The 20,063-nt window shown below is 35.9% G+C and overlaps 1 protein-coding gene across 2 annotated transcripts in view; it reads right to left on the bottom strand.

Annotated features, from left to right (window-relative positions):
* The window catches only part of PELI1 (pellino E3 ubiquitin protein ligase 1), a 65,779-nt gene that overhangs the window by 27,395 nt on the left and 18,321 nt on the right, over positions 1-20,063 (bottom strand). The gene's annotated exons all lie outside the window — the stretch shown is intronic.

Raw genomic sequence — 20,063 nt, 5'->3', positions numbered from 1 at the left:
TCAGCCCTATCCCAATGTTATCTAGCACCAAGAACATGAAATAGCACCATTAATTCTACTCAAGACTAGAAGAAATGCTAGAGAAAATCTTCCTAACAAAACTGTCTATTTCGTCTATTACTTTGAAACTCTGCTTGATACTTGAAAGCATGTTGCTCTCATTAGCAGAAACTAAACTTCCAGAGTTAAAAATTTTTTTTAAATAAATATATTTTGGAATAGTGTTATTTTCTTTGTGGGTGGGGAGAACATGAAAAATTAGTCATAAAATATATAGTTATTAGGAATAGTATTATTAATTTGACTGTTAAACATTCTACTCATTTCTTCTTTAAGTGCCAGTGAAATACAATTATTTTCATATCAAGTTTTCCCAAAGGAAAGACTTTCTATAATATCTTGCACTTTCACCTATAAGAAGAAAAACTGAGAAATCAATCTTTGTCCCTTAACATAACAAATGTTTTCTTTCATTATTTACATCACACACAGCCTTCTGCTTACTACCTACTAAACACAAGTACAAAATTCCTGCCCTAAAAAAAAAAAAAAAAAGCAAAACAAATACTAAGCAAGGGACAAAACAAATCTTATGCAGATTGTTTACACAATCTTCTGAGCACTTCTATTTTGGTGGGCAAGTGGGTAGGCATAATGGGGTACTGAGAAAAAAAGGAAAGGAAAATGTTTTAAAACATGAAAATGTTATAACATTTCTTTATGATGAAAAACAATGTGGACTGCATATATTATCTCAGATAAAACAGATTTCCATCTATACTAGAGTTTCCTTGTGGCTGATTTCAAAAACATGACTCAAAACAGAAAGAACTGCTTTAGTATGTTTGTGGTGGAACCATTTTATGAAACCAATTCAGCTGATGACTGGAGTTTAATTCACAGCAGTTTCTTGATAAGAGTGAAAATTTAATCACCTTCTTCCTTCTTTCACAACCAGCAGGAGTAACACACAGCATTTTTACATAAAAGGAAAAATAATGGTGTGCAGTAGTAGTTGGAGGTTACTACTTTCTGCTAGTGTCTTTTAGCTTCTCAATACAGCGGTGGAGGAAGTGAAGTCTATGTTCCCCTTCCCAAGATACAGGACACCACCTGTGCAAATTCCCAGTCTCCTCTCTTAGAGAAGCCAAATAACATGCTGGTAGTCTATCACCTACAGGGATAACTTATTTTCATCCAGATGGAAAAGCAATTAACATCTTTCCTAGGGACAGTATGTGTTCCTTTAAACTGGGGTTTCTCAACTTAGGCTTTACTGACATTTTTATATTGTGGGGTACTGGCCTGTGCACTGTAGGGGGTTCAGCAGTATCTCTGGCCTTTCTGTTCTACCTAGATGCTGGTAGAACATTCTAGTTGTGACTTTAAAAATGTCTCAACTTCCTATCTCCCCACTACTCGCTCCTCCACCTTGTGAGAACCACTGCTCCAATCTTGAAGACAACATACTTTGTTCTTGGGATGGAAATTTCCCCTTTTTCTGGCATACTCCTTGGCACATAGTAAGGTACTTAATGTTTGCTTACTAACATTATACTGATACTGATAATAAAAGGTTATTTTATACTAAGACTTGTGTTAGTAAAGGCCATGGCTTTGAAGGTGGGTGTAGTTTCAGTATTTTACTAGAATTGATAAGGGGCTGAGAGTGAGAATGAGAATCTTGCCTTGATGGCAATTAATTATTAATGTTTCCATGCATTTAAAATATTTTAATATTGTGGCTGCCTCTCTCAGATGGTGGAGGAAAGCGACTAGAGCTGGAGCTGGAGTGGCCAAGGAAGTAGCTATAAGGCTAGTGCTGGGTAGCCTGCTGTTTAGAGAAAGGCAAATATTTGGAGGCTAGATAAGTATCTTCTGGACTAAGGGACCCATATTTAGAAAAATTAAAAGCAGGTTTTGGCAAGCATGGGAGAACTCTTTTAGGTCAAAAGAGGGTGTCAATTTGAATCAACCTTGGGGTAAGGTCTATCTTGCACTTGCATAGAATGGTAATTAGCAAAATGCTTTCACAAAAGATTATTTTATTTGACCCTCATAATAACCCTGTGAATTGGGTAGGAAAGCCTTAACTCTATTTTCCAGATAAGGGAACTGAGTAGGTCAGAAAAGCCAAGTGACTGTTTGAAGGTCAAAGAACTCTGGCAGAGCTAGGACTGAGATCCACATGTTAACTCAACATACATTAACCCATTTAATTTCTATTACAACTATAAAGTACAATCATTTGTCCCCATTTTATAAATGGAGAAACGGAAGCTACCAGAGATAAAGTGTTCCAGGTTTTCTGATGTCATTACTCCACACCCCAGTCAAGGTAGAATGGGGCTAATTCCTAAACAGACTAAAAGACCCTATTACAGGACCATTTAGAGGACTAGAACGTATTCACGTGTAAAGTAAACCCTAAAAAAGTTATACTTCAGCATAGATTAGTAACAACTATTCAACTATGACTAGTGCTTTTTGAGACTATCTGAACCTTTGTCACTTCCTCAATGTTCACTGTATTTGTCAACCATTTCCTGGTAGTGGCCAACAACAGATATTTCAGTAAATAAAGTGGACTTTGTGTGCTTATTTTTAAAATGAGGACAGAAAGGAACCACCCAAGGGGGGAAAATCAGGGTATTTCACAAAGGTAAATTCCTGGTACCACCAGGAAGAAAAACATACACATTAGAAGTGAGTCCAGACAGCTTAGGAACAGACAGGGTCAAGTGCTCCCTGATTGTGGAAGGAGAGCTGTTTACATCGACTTGCAACCTTACCCACAAATAATCACTTAATTCCCCACACCTAGAAAATATATTTTTAAAGACACAACTAAGAACCCAAACAGTTTGCCTGCCCATTCTTAGCTTGTATTCAACAATTTTAGATTACCAAAGTTCCTAAAATGATAAAATGCTCCTCAGAAAGCAAGATTAGAAAGTCCTCTAGGTTTAACCATTAAAGTCGCAAATAAAAATCTGCAAAAAGCAGCAAATTCAGTGGGATTTGACAGTTATTTGGAACAAAAACATGGGATAAAAGGATATTCGTGGGAAATCCTATCATTTTCTAAAGTCAGCATCCCACACTGGTAGTCCCTTTTCATAACGGCAAACACTGAATTCTGTCTCTGTGCCAAGCACTGTTCTAAGCACTTTACATGTATTAAGTGATTTAATCTCTGGGACAACTTTATGAGATAGGAACTATTATAACCCACATTTTACAGATAACAAAACTAAGGTTACAAATCAGCACTCTGGAATTGCTGAAACAATTGAGTTTTAAAGTACAGGCACATCTGGTTTTATTGCACTTTGCTTTATTTTATTGTGTTTCACAGATACAGTGTTTTTTACAAATTCAAAGTTTGTGGCAACCCTGCATTGGCAAGACTATTGGTGCCAATCTTCTGACAGCATGTGCTCACTTCATGTCTGTGTCACATTCTGGTAATTCGCACAGTATTTCAAACTTTTTTCATTATTATTATTATTGTATCTGTTATGGTGGTCTTGGTCTATGATCAGTGATCTTTGATGTTACTGTTGTAACTGGGGGTGTCCTGAATTGTGTCCATATAAGGTGGTAAACTTAATTGATAAATGCTGAGTGGGTTCTGACTGCTCTATTGACTTTCTCCCATCTCGCTCACTCTCCTTAAACCTCCCTATTTCCTGAGACACAATATTGAAATTATGCCAATTTAATAATCCTACAGTGGCCTCTAACTGTTTAAGTGAAAGGAAGAGTTGCAAGTCTCTCCCCTTAAATCAAAAGCTAGAAATGATGCTTACTGAGGAAGGCACATTCAAAGTTGAGACAGGCTGAAAGCTAGGCCTCTTCTGCCAGTTAGCCAAGCTGTGAATGCAAAGGAAAAGTTCTTGAAGGAAATTAAAAGTGCTACTCCAGTGAACACATGAACGATAAGGAAATGAAACAGGCTTATAACTGATATGGGGAAAGTTTGAGTGGTCTGGATAGAAGATCAAACCAGCCACAACATTCCCTTAAGCCAAAGCTTAATCCAGCGCAAGGCCCTAACTCTCTTCCATTCTATGAAGGCTGAGAGAGGTGAGAAAGCTGCAGAAGAAGAGATGAAGCTAGCAAAGGTTGGTTCATGAAGTTTAAGGAAAGAAGTCACATTTCCACAACACAAAAGTGCAAGGTGAAGGAGCAAGTGCTGATGGAGAAGCTGAAGCAAGTTATTCAGAAGATCTACTAGCTAGGGTCATTGATAAAGATGGCTACACTAAATAAGATATTTTCAATGTTGACAAAATAGCCTTCCTTCTATTGAAGAAGATGCCATCTAGGATGGCAGATAGCATTTCACAGCTAGAGAGAAGTCAATTCCTGGTTTCAAACTTCCAAAGGACAGGCTAACTTTCTTGTTATGAGTTAATGTAGCTGGTGACTTTAAGTTGAAGCCAATGCTTATTTACCATTCTGAAAGTCCTAGGTCCCTAAGAATGATGCTAAATCTACTCTGCCTGTCCTCTATAAAGGAAACAACAAAACCTGGAAGACAGCACATCTGTTTACAACATGGTTTACTAAATATTTTAAGCACACTGTTGAGACTACTGCTCAGGAGAACATTCCTTTTAAAATACTACTGCTCATTGACAATGCACCTAGTCATCCAAAAACTCTAATGGAAATGTACAAGGAGATGAGTGCTTCCTTATATGTAATCTATTCCTGATGAAGATGCTGTGAACAATTTTGAAATGACAACAAAGGATTTAGAATATTACATAAACTTAGTTGATAAAGCGGTAGCAGGGTTTGAGAGGATTGATTCCAATTTTGAAAGAAGTTCTACTGTGGGTAAAATGCTATGAAACAGCACTGCATGCTACAGAGAATCTTTTGTGAAAGGAAGAAATCAATGTGGGAAACTTCATTGTTGTCTTATTTTAAGAAACTGCCATGGGCATCCCAACCTTTGGCAACCACCACCCTGATCAGTTGGCAGCCAGCAAAGATCACAATTTGCTGAAAGCTCAGATGATTGTGAAGCCTTTTTTTTTTTTTTTTTAAGCAATCAAGTATTTTTAACTAAGGTATGTACTTTTTTTTTTTTTTTTTTTTTTTTTTTTTGAGACAGAATCTCACTCTGTTGCCCAGACTGGAGTGCAGTCAGCCTTCTCCCAACTTAAAGGTGTGAGAGTTCCATGTTGTACTGGCCCTCCCAAGTCATAGTGCTTGCTAGGTCTCATGTCCTTTTTCTGATGTGAAACTGTCAGGGACAGCTGGTACTACACAAGTGTGACCACTCACTGGACTGAGTGATACCTAACCAAAGTGACCTAGCCACACACTGGCAAGAATTTGGCAGAACAATACTTCACGGTGTTTTCTTAAAAATAAAAACAAAAAACACTTGTGACATATAAAGGGCAGTTTTACTACTGAATGCTCCTGGTGGTTTTATTAGAAAACACTTTATATATGCAATTATATTACAGCTTCTGAGTTAATACTATATACCAAAATCTTTAAGAAGATTTGAACTTATTTCAGTTCTGCCACCTACCCACATCAATCGTACTCTTAAGAGTTTATGAAGGGAAAAGGAATGAGGGCTTGGAGGAGGAAGAATAAAGAACAAGCAGCAGCCCTGGGTAATTTTTACACATTTCATTTAAAAAGCTTTAAGAAAAATATAAATCTTGAAAAGCCAGAAAGTGATTTTATTGAATTATCACTAATTATTTCATTACGATTGTGTTTTCTTTAAACTACAAGAGACACTCATGAAGGACTAAGCCATGACTGTACTTAGGGCCAACTGAGATAATCAGGAGGGTCCTTCACAAATTCTCAGATTTACAAACCAGCTCTGTAGCACATGATTTTCTCATCCTATAAAATGATGACAATGCTTCCCACACCTCATAGGATTTGTTTTGAGGACTGAATGAAATTCAGTTTGCTTCACTCACTAAATACACTCTTTTTTTTCCTTTTTTTTAATAAACCAACCTCATAGCACAGGACTCAACTTGTGCCTCAGCAAAATTTCGAATGACTACAAGTCAAAGACTTTTGGGTATCTTAAAATTATTCTCAAAAAAAAAAAGAAAAAAGCATTTATTAAATACCTACTACGTATTTAGTTGGGCATACGAAGTTGGTCTTAATAAATACTTGGTTGATTTATGGTGATGCTGCCCCATCACTTAATATTTAATTATTTTCTTAGAGATTCATATTTCTCAGTATCTTAAAAAAAGTTTATAATCTGTTCTTTGTAGATAACTTTTGATACCATGCAGAAAGTTCTATTTTTTTTTTAACCACTCTTAATATATAATAGACCTGGAAATACAATCAAAGACCTCAAAAAACATTGCACTTAGTTTCAAGGTTGAATGCTGTATGAACGTTTGATTCTCCATGGGGGGGAACTACATCTAAATCAAACATCTAAATAGAGCATATATTCTCTGCTCTTTTAGAGAAGCTAACTTTAAGTCTTAGTTTCAAAATTCCATTATAAGCTTCATTCAAAAGGAATGAAAACAGAAAAATGTAGTTGAAAATTCAAATTACAAATAAGTCTCCAATACTGTAGTAAAGTCGACTACTAAGAGAGAAATCATTATTAAAAGATGACAATTATTACTACTCTAATGAACAAAAGTTTCATCTTATAAGAGTTCTAATTTTCTCTTTGGGTCACGAAAAGTTTTCAAAAGTAGCATCTAATCTTTCCTTAACCAAATCACAATGTTTTCCCAATAATTTTTTTTTGGGACGGAGTGTCGCTCTGTCGCCCAGGCTGGAGTGGAGTGGCACGATCTCGGCTCACTGCAACCTCTGCCTCCAGGGTTCAAGTGATTCTCCTGCCTTAGCCTCCTGAGTAGCTGGGTCTACAGGTACGTGCCACCACACCCAGCTAATTTTTTGTATTTTTAGTATAGAAGGGGTTTCACTGTGTTAGCCAGGATGGTCTCAATCTCCTGACCTTGTGATCTGCCTACCTTGGCCTCCCAAAGTGCTGGGATTACAGGTATGAGCCACCGTGCCCAGCCCCTTTGTTTGTTTAAACAGAGTGAATATTTTACATCACTCAATATGGTATTCCTATTTAGCCCTTTTCATTAGCAAAACAATAAATACATACAGCTGGGATATTTCTATGAATTCCCTCTTTATCCACTCTTGATTATTGTTATGCTAGCACATTAAAAATACCCCAATTAGGTAAATTATTATGATCAACTTTCTTTCCAAAATTACAACTTTTCTCTTGTCACTAACTTAACATCCATTTTATACCTACACAAGAGAATGAATACTGCCTCCTCACAAACAGATTAGAAAACTGGATCCAAAACAATCATACATTACTGAGCAGCACATCTCTTTTCTAGAAATCAGATTAAGCTGTTCATGAATTTCCTATAGAAAGAAAAACATTTTCAATTATACTTTTTCTTCTGGTGAAAATAAAATGTTTCAAAAAAGAACACTGCTGGGAAACTAATAAGTATTCATTTTTTAGTGGAAAGAGTCCCCCTCATCAATCATTAGACCTAAAATTACTAAATCTCTTCCAACCACATCAGAGGAAGAACAAACAGAATATTCAGGTAGAAACATTACTTAAAATCTCTATAAAGCATGACTGTCAATATTTTTAACAAATTCTTCATAATTTTTCCCACCTTATAATATTTAAATATTAAATTGTAGTTGTCCCAAAGGTCCAGATCTCTTTTTTGAGAAGATTTTGGGAAAAGATTTATGGCTGAAAAACTATGCTTCTGAATAAGTTGTCTACAGCTAATTAAAGTACAATGACAGCATCACCATTCTGGCTACGAAACAACATAATTCTCAAACTTGTAACAATGAACAACATTAAGTTCTAAAACATGTTTTTGTTTTTTTTTTAAACCCTAAGTACTGTAGCTTGGATTGCAAAAATATTAAAAATGAACAGCTTTCAGTTCTCTGTTGACCAATAATCAACAGGCAATAGACACCTGTAGTGATATTTCTTAGGCTTTCTTTAAGACTGATGAGAGATGAGATTCATAGTGTAAATATTCTCTAAGAACACAAAAGCCTTGGAGCTTGAGATTTACTTAACTCCTTCCCTAAGATGGAAGGAAATTTAATCCATACAACATACTTCCTAAAACTGAATATGAAAAAATAAATGTGAAAAGTTAAATAGAAAAGAGCTGATGAATTATGCTTCAAATCATTCCTTTTGCAAGCTTACTTTTAACCTGAAGCATTGACAATGTGATACTTAAAATGAAGCCACAGAACACCTATCTCTATTTCATCGTTATCACCACAAGCTATAAAGACAACCTTCTCACGGAAAAATAAAATCCAGATAGCATTAAAGCATCTGCCAGTTACAGTTGGAACCACACACTGAATAGCTGGCTGTCTGCTCACGGTTTTTCACTTAAGCACCTCATAATGTGTGTGGGTGGGCCTACGTTACGCAAAATAGGTAAACACTACAAAATTCTAGATTCCACTGACCGAAGTGACACTTCACTTCTCCCTCACCTCCTCCCTAAGGAAGTCTGTGGCCCAAAAGGGAAGAAATAGAAGAGGAAGCACAGAGCAATTATTAACACAGGCTTAATATCAAGTTACAGAGTAAGGTACTTCCAGAAAGAGTATTGATATTCCATTTCTTAAAAAGCAGCCTGAATTAACTATATATTCTATAAATGTCAGAAGTATAACTATAATACTGAAGCGCCTTTTCATATTAGTAAACCTATTTTTATAGATTTAGTATAGTACTCAATTCGTTAAGTGACACTACATTTAAAAAAACACAAAAATCAATACAATTCACATGTAAAGAAGGTAGCCCCTTTAGCACTATTAAGTGAAACTGATTTTTGTGGTCTGGTTACAAAATACTATATTATCTCAGGCATAAAAACAGGTGAACATTCAATCACATTTTCAATTGATCACACTTGTTTATTTCCAGCTTTATTCTTTACAACTTTAAAATAAATTAGATACATTTGATGCTCATGAATATGGAGAAACTATAGCAGTACCCAGAGATAAGCTGGGATTGGATAAGCTTAATCAAATTGCTATGGAAAGCACCAACTTACTGACATGTGCTATTCTCAGATTATCCCACTTGTAAATTCCATTCTAGAAAGTACTGCCTGCCACTCCAAATTTCGCCACATGCTGTCTCAGGAAAAGAACTGTGTTTTCTTATGGTGAATGGTTACACACAGAGCTTGTCTAATCCTCCAAACAGCCAAAGGCGAACCTGATTAATTACATTTAGGATTATTTTAAAAGAATACTAAAATTAAGTCACAATAGTAAACGCTTTTCATACTTGTTCAATAATTTGCCCATGTAAATCACTGATAATCTCCACCCATTAAAGTTCAACTTGAGTCTAGATGCTTGACATTCTTTTATTAAAGTTCTTTAGCAGCCCTCAAGTGTTCAACCCTTTTGTAAAAAGTTACTAGTTATTACAGCAGAGCCCTAAAATTAGTATTGATACCCACAGTTCTGAGCCACCTAAGTAAATGGCTATCTAGACAATTTTAGCCTAATTCAATTATGCTATACTGAATAATACATTGCTAATAAAACCTGACTGGAGACTCAGTAAGTGTCCTTGGTGACCTTAATTGGAATCATTCAAAGTCCCACCTATAAATACATTGTATCTTTTTTTAAAAAAGTAGTATAAAAATACTTTTGGTGGCCCTAAGTTTATCTGCAAAGCCTTCTTACAATGTGTCCACAGGACAACAGTTCTGGTTCACAGTAGGGCTATCATTTGTAAGAGAACATCACTATAACAGTACCTAGTAACTTAATGCCTTGGCACAAAATGAACTACCCTCTATCACACAGCTACAAGTTTACTTCTGTTGCTTCCCAGCATTCTGTAGCTGTCACATCCCCTGAAGCAGTTCTGTAAATCTGTTTAATGTTTCTTTTGCTCCTTGTGCTGGCAGCAGGCCCACTTAGGTTACAGAGAAATAAATCTGCACAGATAGGCTGCTTATATCCAATGTTGATACCTGTTCAGTCCAGGAAACTCCAAAAATGATCGGGGCATATTCTAGGGTTTGTTATTTGATGATCCTGCCTTGTCATGTGATTCTGGGCTGATGAGATTGCTCAAGAAGCCGGACACGACAGATTTAATACTCATACTAAATAGAATGTAGTTGTAGCTGACTCTCAATGCCTTATACTTGATTCCATAACAAAACCTGAGGTCCTGTCAGTCTTTGAACCAACATACCAACTCTCTTAACTTTGGAAGCATATCTCCTGTTTAACCCTAGGGAAACCAAGATATCAATAGTTCTTATATCATCATTACTATCTTGATGATTAAAAACAGAGCACTGAGAGTATAAAAATTCCTTGTGTCTTTAAAGATCTGTGTTTATATCAAATAATCTCTTGAGGAAATATATTTTTTTCTTAAAAAGTTCTAAGAAGACATTAAAGATAAAATCTCCGTATTTTCTAAGTATCATAATGAGCTGACCAGGTGCCATGGCCCGCGCCTGTAATCCCAGCACTTTGGGAGGCCAAGGCGGGTGGATCACCTGAGGTCAGGAGTTCGAGACTAGCCTGGCCAACATGGAGAAACCCTGTCTCTACTAAAAATACAAAATTAGCCAGGCGTGGTGGCACATGCCTGTAATTCCAGCTACTCAGGAGGCTAAAGCAGAATAGCTTGAACATGGGAGGCAGAGGTTGCGGTGAGCTGAGATTGCGCCATGGCACTCCAGCCTGGGCAATAAGAGTAAAACTCTATCTCAAAAAAAAAAAAAAAAAAAAAAAGTATTATAATGAGCTACTTTTATAATGGGATAATCAAAGAAAAAAGGGTTGGAATTAAATTTCCAAACTTTTCTTTTCAAAACTACATTTTTTTAAAAGAGAACTTTCTTTTTGCTTCTCATATACGCTTTATTTACAATGATGTTTAATTAATAACATCATGGAGGCCAATTGAATACAAAAACAAAACATAACCAAAACCTGAAGTAGTGTTCTTGGTTGGAATCAAAGTTACCAAACTTTGGCAAATGAACCTGAATCTCAATGACCTTTACCCTACTCTTCCACATCCTGCTTGGCTTATAAAAGTTTTAAACTTCCTTATTTTCCTCTACAATGTCTGAACCTCTAGCAATTATCTCAGTTGAGCTCAGGAAAATGATAAACTTTGGTACTCTGAAACTTAAAAAAAAAAACTCCAGAAAAAAAAACAAACAAAACAAAGTGTACTTACCTCACAATTTCTAGGCCTTTTCAGAGGTTTCTTTTCTTATTAGGTTTGTTTCACCCTGGGATACAATGACCTCTGAGAACGTCCTTCTTCTTTAATGATCTCTTAATACTTCCAAGAAGGCAATCAAGGACTCATTCCTCACAGTCCCTTTACCTCTAGCCACACCCTCAGCAGGTGCATAAATTATTTCTTCCTTTAGTTCCACTCCACAGGTGACTCTTAGGTCACGTTCCTCCACCCCATAGTGCAAATTCATGCAGATGGCATTTGCTATTCTACAGTACATTTGTACTGAATATCGACACATGCCCAGTTTTTTACTTGTCAAATCCATCTAACTCCAATCCTTTTGCGAAAATGTACATTAGGCCTAAGGTTTTTCAACAAGGTTTAAGAAGAAAAATAATCACGGTGTGACTGCATTATATAATTACATTTTAAAGCTGGAAAGAACCTTAAAGAATATACTGTGCAATTTGTTCAGTTTTCCTTCCAATTTCATTTTATAATAGATGAGAAAAATCTGTATTCAGAGAGGGTAAGTTATTTAATGACAGTCATAGGGCTAAGTAGTGCAGCTAGCTAACTGATCTTGGGACTCCTATGTTAGAGTCTGTTTCATTAATTTTGGAGGCAATACCACAAGCACTACAGAACAGAGCAGTCAGCCAGTAAGTAACTCCTACCTTGTACTGTGTATTATTACAGGAGATGGCCAAGTGTTCAACTTTAGCTCCACTCTTTTCTATATGTTGTTATAATTGTATACCACAAAGAAAAAGCCGAAAATTAGATACAAATTTAACGACAGGCATACCATGAAGATTTGTTTCTTTTTGCTCACCAGATAGAGCACTGCCTCCCTAAATTGGCTGTTCATACTCTGGCTTTGTGGGCTTTGTTTACCTGGCAGTCTCCTTAAACAAACAAAAGAAAACTAGCTATCAAAAGTATTGCCATAGGTAACCCACATAATGAGAAAAATTATTTGCAAATCATATATCTGATAAGGTACTTATATCTAGAATATCTAAAGAGGTCTCATAGCTCGACAAAATATAAATGAAATTAAAAATTGGTAAAGGATCCACTTATTTCTCCAAAGAAGATATACAAATAGCCAATATGTACATAAAAAGATGCTCATTAGCCATGAGGGAAATACAAATCAAACCCACAATGACCACTTCAAACCCATGGCTATTAACAAAAAGTCAGATAATGACAAATATTGGTAAGGATGTGGAAAAGCTGGAGTCCTCAATCACGGCTAGTGGGAAAGTAAAATGGTGTTGTTACTTTGGAAAACAGTCTGGCAGTTCCTCCAGATTAAACATTAAGTTATCATGTGACTCAGGAATTCAATTCCTAGGTATATACCCAGGAGAAATGAAGACCTATGGCCACAGACTGTGCATTAATGTTCATAGCAGCATTATTCATAATAGCCCCAAAGTAGAAACAACCCAAATGCCCATTAATGGTTGGATAAACAAAATGTGGTATATCCAAACAATGGAATATTATTTTGCAGTAAAAGGGAATGAACTACTGATATATACTACAACATGGATGAATCTGGAAAACATTCTGCTAAGTCAAAGAAGTCAGTCACAAAGGATCACATATTGTATGATTCCATTTATATGAAATGTGCAGAACAGGCAAATCCAGAGACAGAAAGAAAGTAGATTAGTGGTTGCCTGGGAGGGGAAAGGAAGGGGACAGAATAGGAAATTGGGGAATGATAGCTAAAGGCTATGAGATCTGTTTTTTGGGTGATGAAAAATGTTCTAAAATTGATTGTGCTGCACAACTCTGAGACTATACTATAAACCACTAAAGTGTACCCTTTAAGTGTTTTACATGAATGGTATGAAAATTATACCTCAATAAAGTGGTTACAAGAAATAAGCAAATAAAGCTCTAGCACATTAAAAACAAAACCCTGATATAGACTCAAGGTTCACTGGATGCTAGCACATACCTCTGAAATTCAAATATATTACTGATCTTATGCAACTTTACAACCTACATAAATTTTAAAAATTCTAAATACTGTTAACTTCTACTTCTTGGCCAGAGAAACTGAGGGAAACTAATCATTTGAACATTCTACAAGATAAGTTTTTACAAGCAAAACTGAAAACTTTCCCAAATGAACTGCTTTTGTACCAGAAATTATGAAACTGACACTTTAAGTTTGGAATTTTAAATCTCATAATCTGTTTCAGACTAGCTTTAATCATAAACATGTGCTTTTTTAAGTTTTTGCTGATAATCTTGCATCATGTTCAATGACTGTTCTCTCTGACATCAACCACCAACTCTCCAATTCTGACACTGACTGGGCATCCAACAAATCAACTCAATTCTGACATTATTATCTACCTGGAGTTAGTGTCAGATCTCACAACTTAAAAAGCTCATGCCACAAGACTCCCCTAAGTTCAGATGGCAATCAAAGTCCCAAACCACCTGACTTCTAACCAACTAGCTATAAATTGAGGGTTCCCACAACCCCCTCCTCAGGTTCCATAATTTACTGGTACAGCTCACAGAAGAACAAGAAAACACTTCTTTTATGTTTACTGGTTTATTACAAAGAACGCAACCCAGGAACAGCCAAATGGAAGAGATGCACAGGGCAAGGGCAATGTATGTGGGGGGAGGGTGGGTAGGGTAGGGCAGTGAAGCTTCCATGCCCTCTCCAGGAATGCCACCCTCCCAGCAACTTGATGTGTTCACCAATTGAAAAACTCAATCTCCAGGCCTCTGTCCCTTTCCCAGAGGTCACTGGGTGAGGACAAAAGTCCCAACCCTCTTAATTTCTTGGTCCTTCTGGTGACCAGCCCCATCCTGAGGCCATCTCAGGGTCCCACCCTAAGCTACCTTTCTATTATGATCAGAAAGGGGGTTGTTATAAATAATAAAAGACATCCTATCACTCAAAAAATTCTAAGCATTATAGGAACTCTGTGCCAGGAATACCACATGGTAGAAAGACCAAATAGATTTTTGTATTATACCACAGCAACAGCATCAAAGAAAGCTGAATATTCAAACGCACTGCTCAATATAATCCCATGACCAATATAGTTTCACTTGATTCCTCTGAGGACAAAGACATTACCAAACCAACAGATCTGGTATTTAATACAATGCCTGGCATTTAATATAAATATCTAATGTTTTAATTAATTACCTAGCCTGTCCCTCTAGTTAGCTAACAGTCCTATTTGGTTAAATAGCTAAAAGTCAAAATTTTCTAATAACTAATACGTCTAGGTTACCAGACGATGATATCCCTCCACCATAGAAGTACCTAGGTTAGTACAGGTTGAACAACCCTAATCTGAAACTGCAAAATGCTCCAAAATCTGAAATTTTTGAGCAACACATGACATCATAAGTGGAAAATTCCACATGTAAGTACTTAACACAAACTTTCATGCACAAAATTAATAAAAATATTGTATAAAACTGTCTTCAAGCTATTTATATAAGGTGTATATGAAACATAAATGAATTTTATGGGTCCCATCCCCAAGATATCTCATAATATATATGCAAATATTCCAAAATCCAAAACACGTATGGTCCCAAGGATCTGGTTAAGGGATATTAAACCTATACTCTCCATAAAATGCTCATTAATGATTTCTTCTATTAATAACCATTGTGAGCTTTCTTTGCAGTTTAATTAGCTTTGATGTTGGAGCAGTTTTTAAACCAAGGGCTGTGGTCTCCCCATTTTTTTTTTTTTTTTTTTTTTTTTTTTTGAGATGGAGTCTCACTCTATTGCCAGGCTGGAGTACAGTCGCGGAATCTCGGATCACTGCAACCTCCACCTCCCAGGTTCAAGTGATTCTCCTGCCTCAGCCTCCAAAGTAGCTGGGACTACAGGCATGCGCCACCACGTCCAGCCAATTTTTTATGTTTAGTAGAGACGGGGTTTCACCATGTTGGCCAGGATGGTCACGATCTCTTGACCTTGTGATCTGCCTGCCTTGGCCTCCCAAAGTGCTGGAATTACAGGTGTGAGCCACCACGCCCAGTGGGTCTCCCTACTTTTAATTTAGTGCATCTAGAGTCACCAACAATACAATTACTAAGCCAACAAATATTACTGAGCATTCAGTATAAGGTCAGAAGTTATGGGAGTATTCAAACTAATGCAAAAGGTATGGCTCCCTATACCAAACATTTGTTTACTTATGTTTACTAAAAAAGGGTGTAAATCCAATCAGTATAGAAAAGATATAACGCAAAAGACTATAAATACCGTAAGACTTCAAAGTGTTACTACTTAGGAGGAAGAAGAACAAGAGGAAGCTTCACAGAAGGAGAGGTATTTGATTTGGACCTTGAGAGACAGACCACACTTTGATAAGTGGAAAGAAAACCAGTTTAGGTGGAAGAAACAATCACGTGAAGATAAAAAAGACAAGGGGGAGAAAGTATATTGTGTTCTCAGGAAAGAGGAAGTCAGGTTCAATGGAGTTTGCTTAGGAAACAAATGAAAAGTAAGTCTGTAGAAATCATGAACCATGGCTTTGTAAGCTCAGTGACTGTCAGGAAGTGCTGAATCAATGTTTAATAGCTGAGTGAGATGCATCTGGAAAGGTAAAGAAGTGCCTGTAATAGTGGGCCTTAAGAATCAGGATAGAGACTGAACTTTATCCTAGAGTTAATGAAAACCCTTTAAACTTAGGTTTCAGAAAGGAGAAGAAAACACCCATGTATACAGTAGGTACTAGGAACTGTCACATGTTAATCTTTACAATTTTCCTATGACAAATGAGGAAATTAGACTAAATAATTTGTTCAAGGTCATTTAGAAACTAAGTGGCTAGAGCTGAGATCTACATTTAAGCGTGTTCTTTCTACCATTCCATACTGCATGAATAAATAAATCAACCAACCAACCAGTGGCAGAAATCTGGAAACAATGTTTAGGACAAAAATAATGTACTATGACAAATTTAAATTTTTAGTCTGTTTATTATTACATTATGGTAACTTACTTTTTTTTGACAAATTTGAGTGGAATATTGAAATAGCGTGACCCAAAACATAGGCTGTGTAACCCACATAAAATTCACTTTTGCAACTCTTGGGAAGTCATCTCAAATAGAGTTACCTTTCAGAACAGATTAACTGATAGATGAGAGGTCAATCTAAAGGTGGAGAGAGAAAGATGTGCCATATATATTAAGACAAGACAGATGAGGAAAGCTATAAATTGGAAGCCACAAAAGACACCCACAGCCTGGCTGTCTTTCTAGTTACTGATTCTCATTTGTCTTTGTACTTTTTTATTGTTTATTTGTGAAAATCTATGTTGATCAATACAGGAGGCTCATGTGGGCTCCCTCAGTATTTGCATATATTGGGTTTAATTTCTCCCAGGAGAAAGGCTCTTTCCCAAAGGAAGACAGGAGATCCTTGGAATCACCACACAGAGATGAGTTTGCACCCTTCTTTTTTCTCTGGGTAAATGGATCAAGAACAGATCAGTAATGTGGCTCTTTCCTCAAGTAAAATGGGTTGCATGAAAATGTCTGGAATGCAATTATGTTAAAGAAGAAACTGTATATAAAGCTGGAGGATGCTTATTAAACTATGTAAAACTAGCCCGGACAGAATTAATCAGAAGGAATCTCTGTAGATGTTAGATATGGTCTTCCTATTTTTAGATATTGAGAACAAGGACAAATTAGAGCAAGTATGAGTTTACTTAGAGATGGGGGAGAGAAGGGGAAGGTGGATTGAAACAAACTCGAAAAAATTATTCAATTATGATTTTTAATATCTGTACAACAAAATATAAAACCTTACTTGAAAAAATTCAGTTTGGTGTAAACAAAAAGTATGACAATTATTAACTCCTCTTTACGTCTGTAAAGGAAAATCTCTTTATACTCTTAGAAAGATGGATAGACTACCAAAACCAGAAAAAACATTCCCTTAACGCATATTAATTTGCAAAAGTCCAGGTTGTTATATAACACTTTTGCTGATATTTATTAAACAACAACAAAATAAAGGAGAACGAAGGCACAAGACCTATTAAATTCCAAGCCATTAAGAGTTTATTTGAGGCCGAGTAAGGTGGCTCATACCTGTAATCCCAGCACTTTGGGAGGCCTAGGCAGGAGGATCACTTGAGCACAGGAGTTTGAGACCAACCTGGCCAACAAAGTGAGTCCTTGTCTCTACAAAACATTTAAAATTTCAGACAGGTATGATTCTGCATGAAACGTGTCGGGCTACCATGCTTTAGTAGATCATAACATCACAGTTACGTTTTTCAAACAATGTTGAGTGAGGTTTTCTTATTTTTTAAGTTTATTTTCTTTTTCCTCACACTATCAGGGAGAAGAGTAAGAAGAGTAAAGTTTTTAACATTGATGAATATGACTTGAATTTGAAGTAGGTATCTTCTGGGAACTTTTGTTATGTTAAAAATATATTCATTTAATGCTGTTTTACCTTTTCCCCAGCCCTCTATTACCAACAAAGACCTTGACTGTGATAACTGCAATTTTGCTAACTCTAGTTCTTTTCTTTGTTGTCAAAGGATTACTGTACTCGAAATTGGAACGAACTTGGAAAATCTAGGTGGTTGTCTCAACTGACCCCTGAAAGTTGAAATTTAGCTCCCCTTTAACCACACTGTTAGGACTGGTCACTAGACAGGACTATCTTTTCCTTTTTTCAAATCAGCTCTCCACCTTAGTTATCTACTCTTTTTCCAATCAGCCATCTCAGATGAAAACAGACTCCCTCCCATTCATAATTTAGTCTAAGTCCTTCTTTCTGAAAAGAAGGAATTCTGCTAAATCAAGTTCCCTTTCAGGCAATTTCAGCTCAGGCCAACATTTAGTAGATTAAAAAATTTATCAACCAGTTTTCTTCACACCCAAAACTGAGAACCTATTTGTATCAAAACTGAGATTCAAAGGTGTGTACAAGCGGAAGGAGGAGTGGTATAGTTTTAAAGCCTGGAAAAATAATTCTGCTTTACACCCTGATATTTCTAAAATTCAGGTTAGTTCAGTAAACATTTATGGAGTGCCTACTATGGTTCAGATTCTGTGCTAGGAGACTAATAAGAAATGTTCCTATCTTAAAAGGAGCTAATAGAGTTAGAAATAACACTTTTACCCTCTAGAATTTTCCAAGATTTTCTATTTTTAATCATGTAATAATAATAGTATTAAAAGTAAATAATATTACACATGATATAGTTATCTGCTTTTGAACTAAGTGATTAGAATTGCAAATGTACTTCTTAAATATACTATATACATTTTAATTGCCACAAACATTTCTTTCTCCCCACATCCCACCCCAAAGTAAATTCTTTTCTTTCTTATAGTACCTTGAAAATCCCTAAAATTTTACATTACTCACCAGAGTTACAGACTGAGTCAGACTAATGTGACAACCACTAGGTTTTTAAAAAATTCTTATTTTGCTTCTACTGTTATCTTTGTCCTAATTATGCCACCTGCCTTTACCGGAGTTTACTGTGGAGTATATGACACTAAGTTTAAATTTCTACACATATCTATGAATTTCATGCAGCTTTAAATTCTCAGCAAGGATCTCCTCTATTAATATTTTCACATAGTAACATTTGTCAAAACTCTTGGGTTTTATGTAAGTTAACAAGATTATTTTTTTCACAACAGAAATTCAAATGAGATCCTAATCAACATATTGCTTCTTCTCTGAAGACCTTGACATAGACATAAAATTGCTGACATTTGGACCTATTAAGTTTGGTGGGTTTTTTGTTGCTGTTTTGTTTTACCTTTCACCATGGAAAATTTGGTCTATCACCATCACAATGTTTACTGAGCCAACTATCTACAAGGACAAATAGCAAAGCTTCTTATTCATTCCAGCTAAATCAATTAGGCTATTCATACACTTACCGAACATTTGCCAAAGTGCCACCCTTTTTTAGTATCAACAAAAAGCAATCTTATAATAAAGGTTTATTTTGTTTTGAAAAAAAGCCAGGGTTCTCAAATTCACTGTATTACTTTGCAACTCTTGCTTCCCTTGCCTTCAACATTGTGTGGGTGGAAGAAAGAAACCAAGATATTCAGAACAAAATGTGAAGTCAAGAGAAATTTTTAGACAGCAATAAGTTGTGAAAATCACTTAAACTTACTGTCAGAATAATCTTTTGTACAGAAACATAAATGGAGGCATTTTAATATACCCCTGACATTCAATGAAAAAATACGAGGCTCAGAATACCATAAACCCAGATATTCTATTTGTTTAAACTAACTGGGCTCTTTTATATATAACTCAAACTGCAATTACAACCATATTCAAACAAGTTTTGTCTAATTCCTCTTAATACCTTTTCAAAAAGAGGACTTTATTTAAAGACAAATTCTTAATAATTCATGAAATATATTATTCCTTTTCTGTGATTATGAAATGTTCTTCAGTACATATTTAGACTATTAAGTTTTCTAAGACCATTCATTTAAAGTTACACTGTATCTTCAAAAGCCCACTTTAAACAAACCATCCTATTGTTTATAAAACACACTAAGACTTATGTAAACACCAGACAAATACATACATTGCTGATTCTAGAATATGTATAATAGAATATAGTCTACAATTGCTTGTATTGCTGATCCACATAAAGTCACAGGAATTACTTAAACGACAGAAGATTAAAGTAACACTTTTTAAGGCAATGCACGTACTATTAAGTTTTCAT

Source organism: Rhinopithecus roxellana, chromosome 17 (assembly GCF_007565055.1).
Source record: "Rhinopithecus roxellana isolate Shanxi Qingling chromosome 17, ASM756505v1, whole genome shotgun sequence".
Taxonomy (NCBI): Eukaryota; Metazoa; Chordata; class Mammalia; order Primates; family Cercopithecidae; genus Rhinopithecus; species Rhinopithecus roxellana.
The sequence above is the reverse complement of the archived record's forward strand: the minus strand, read 5'-3'. Positions and strand labels throughout refer to the sequence as shown.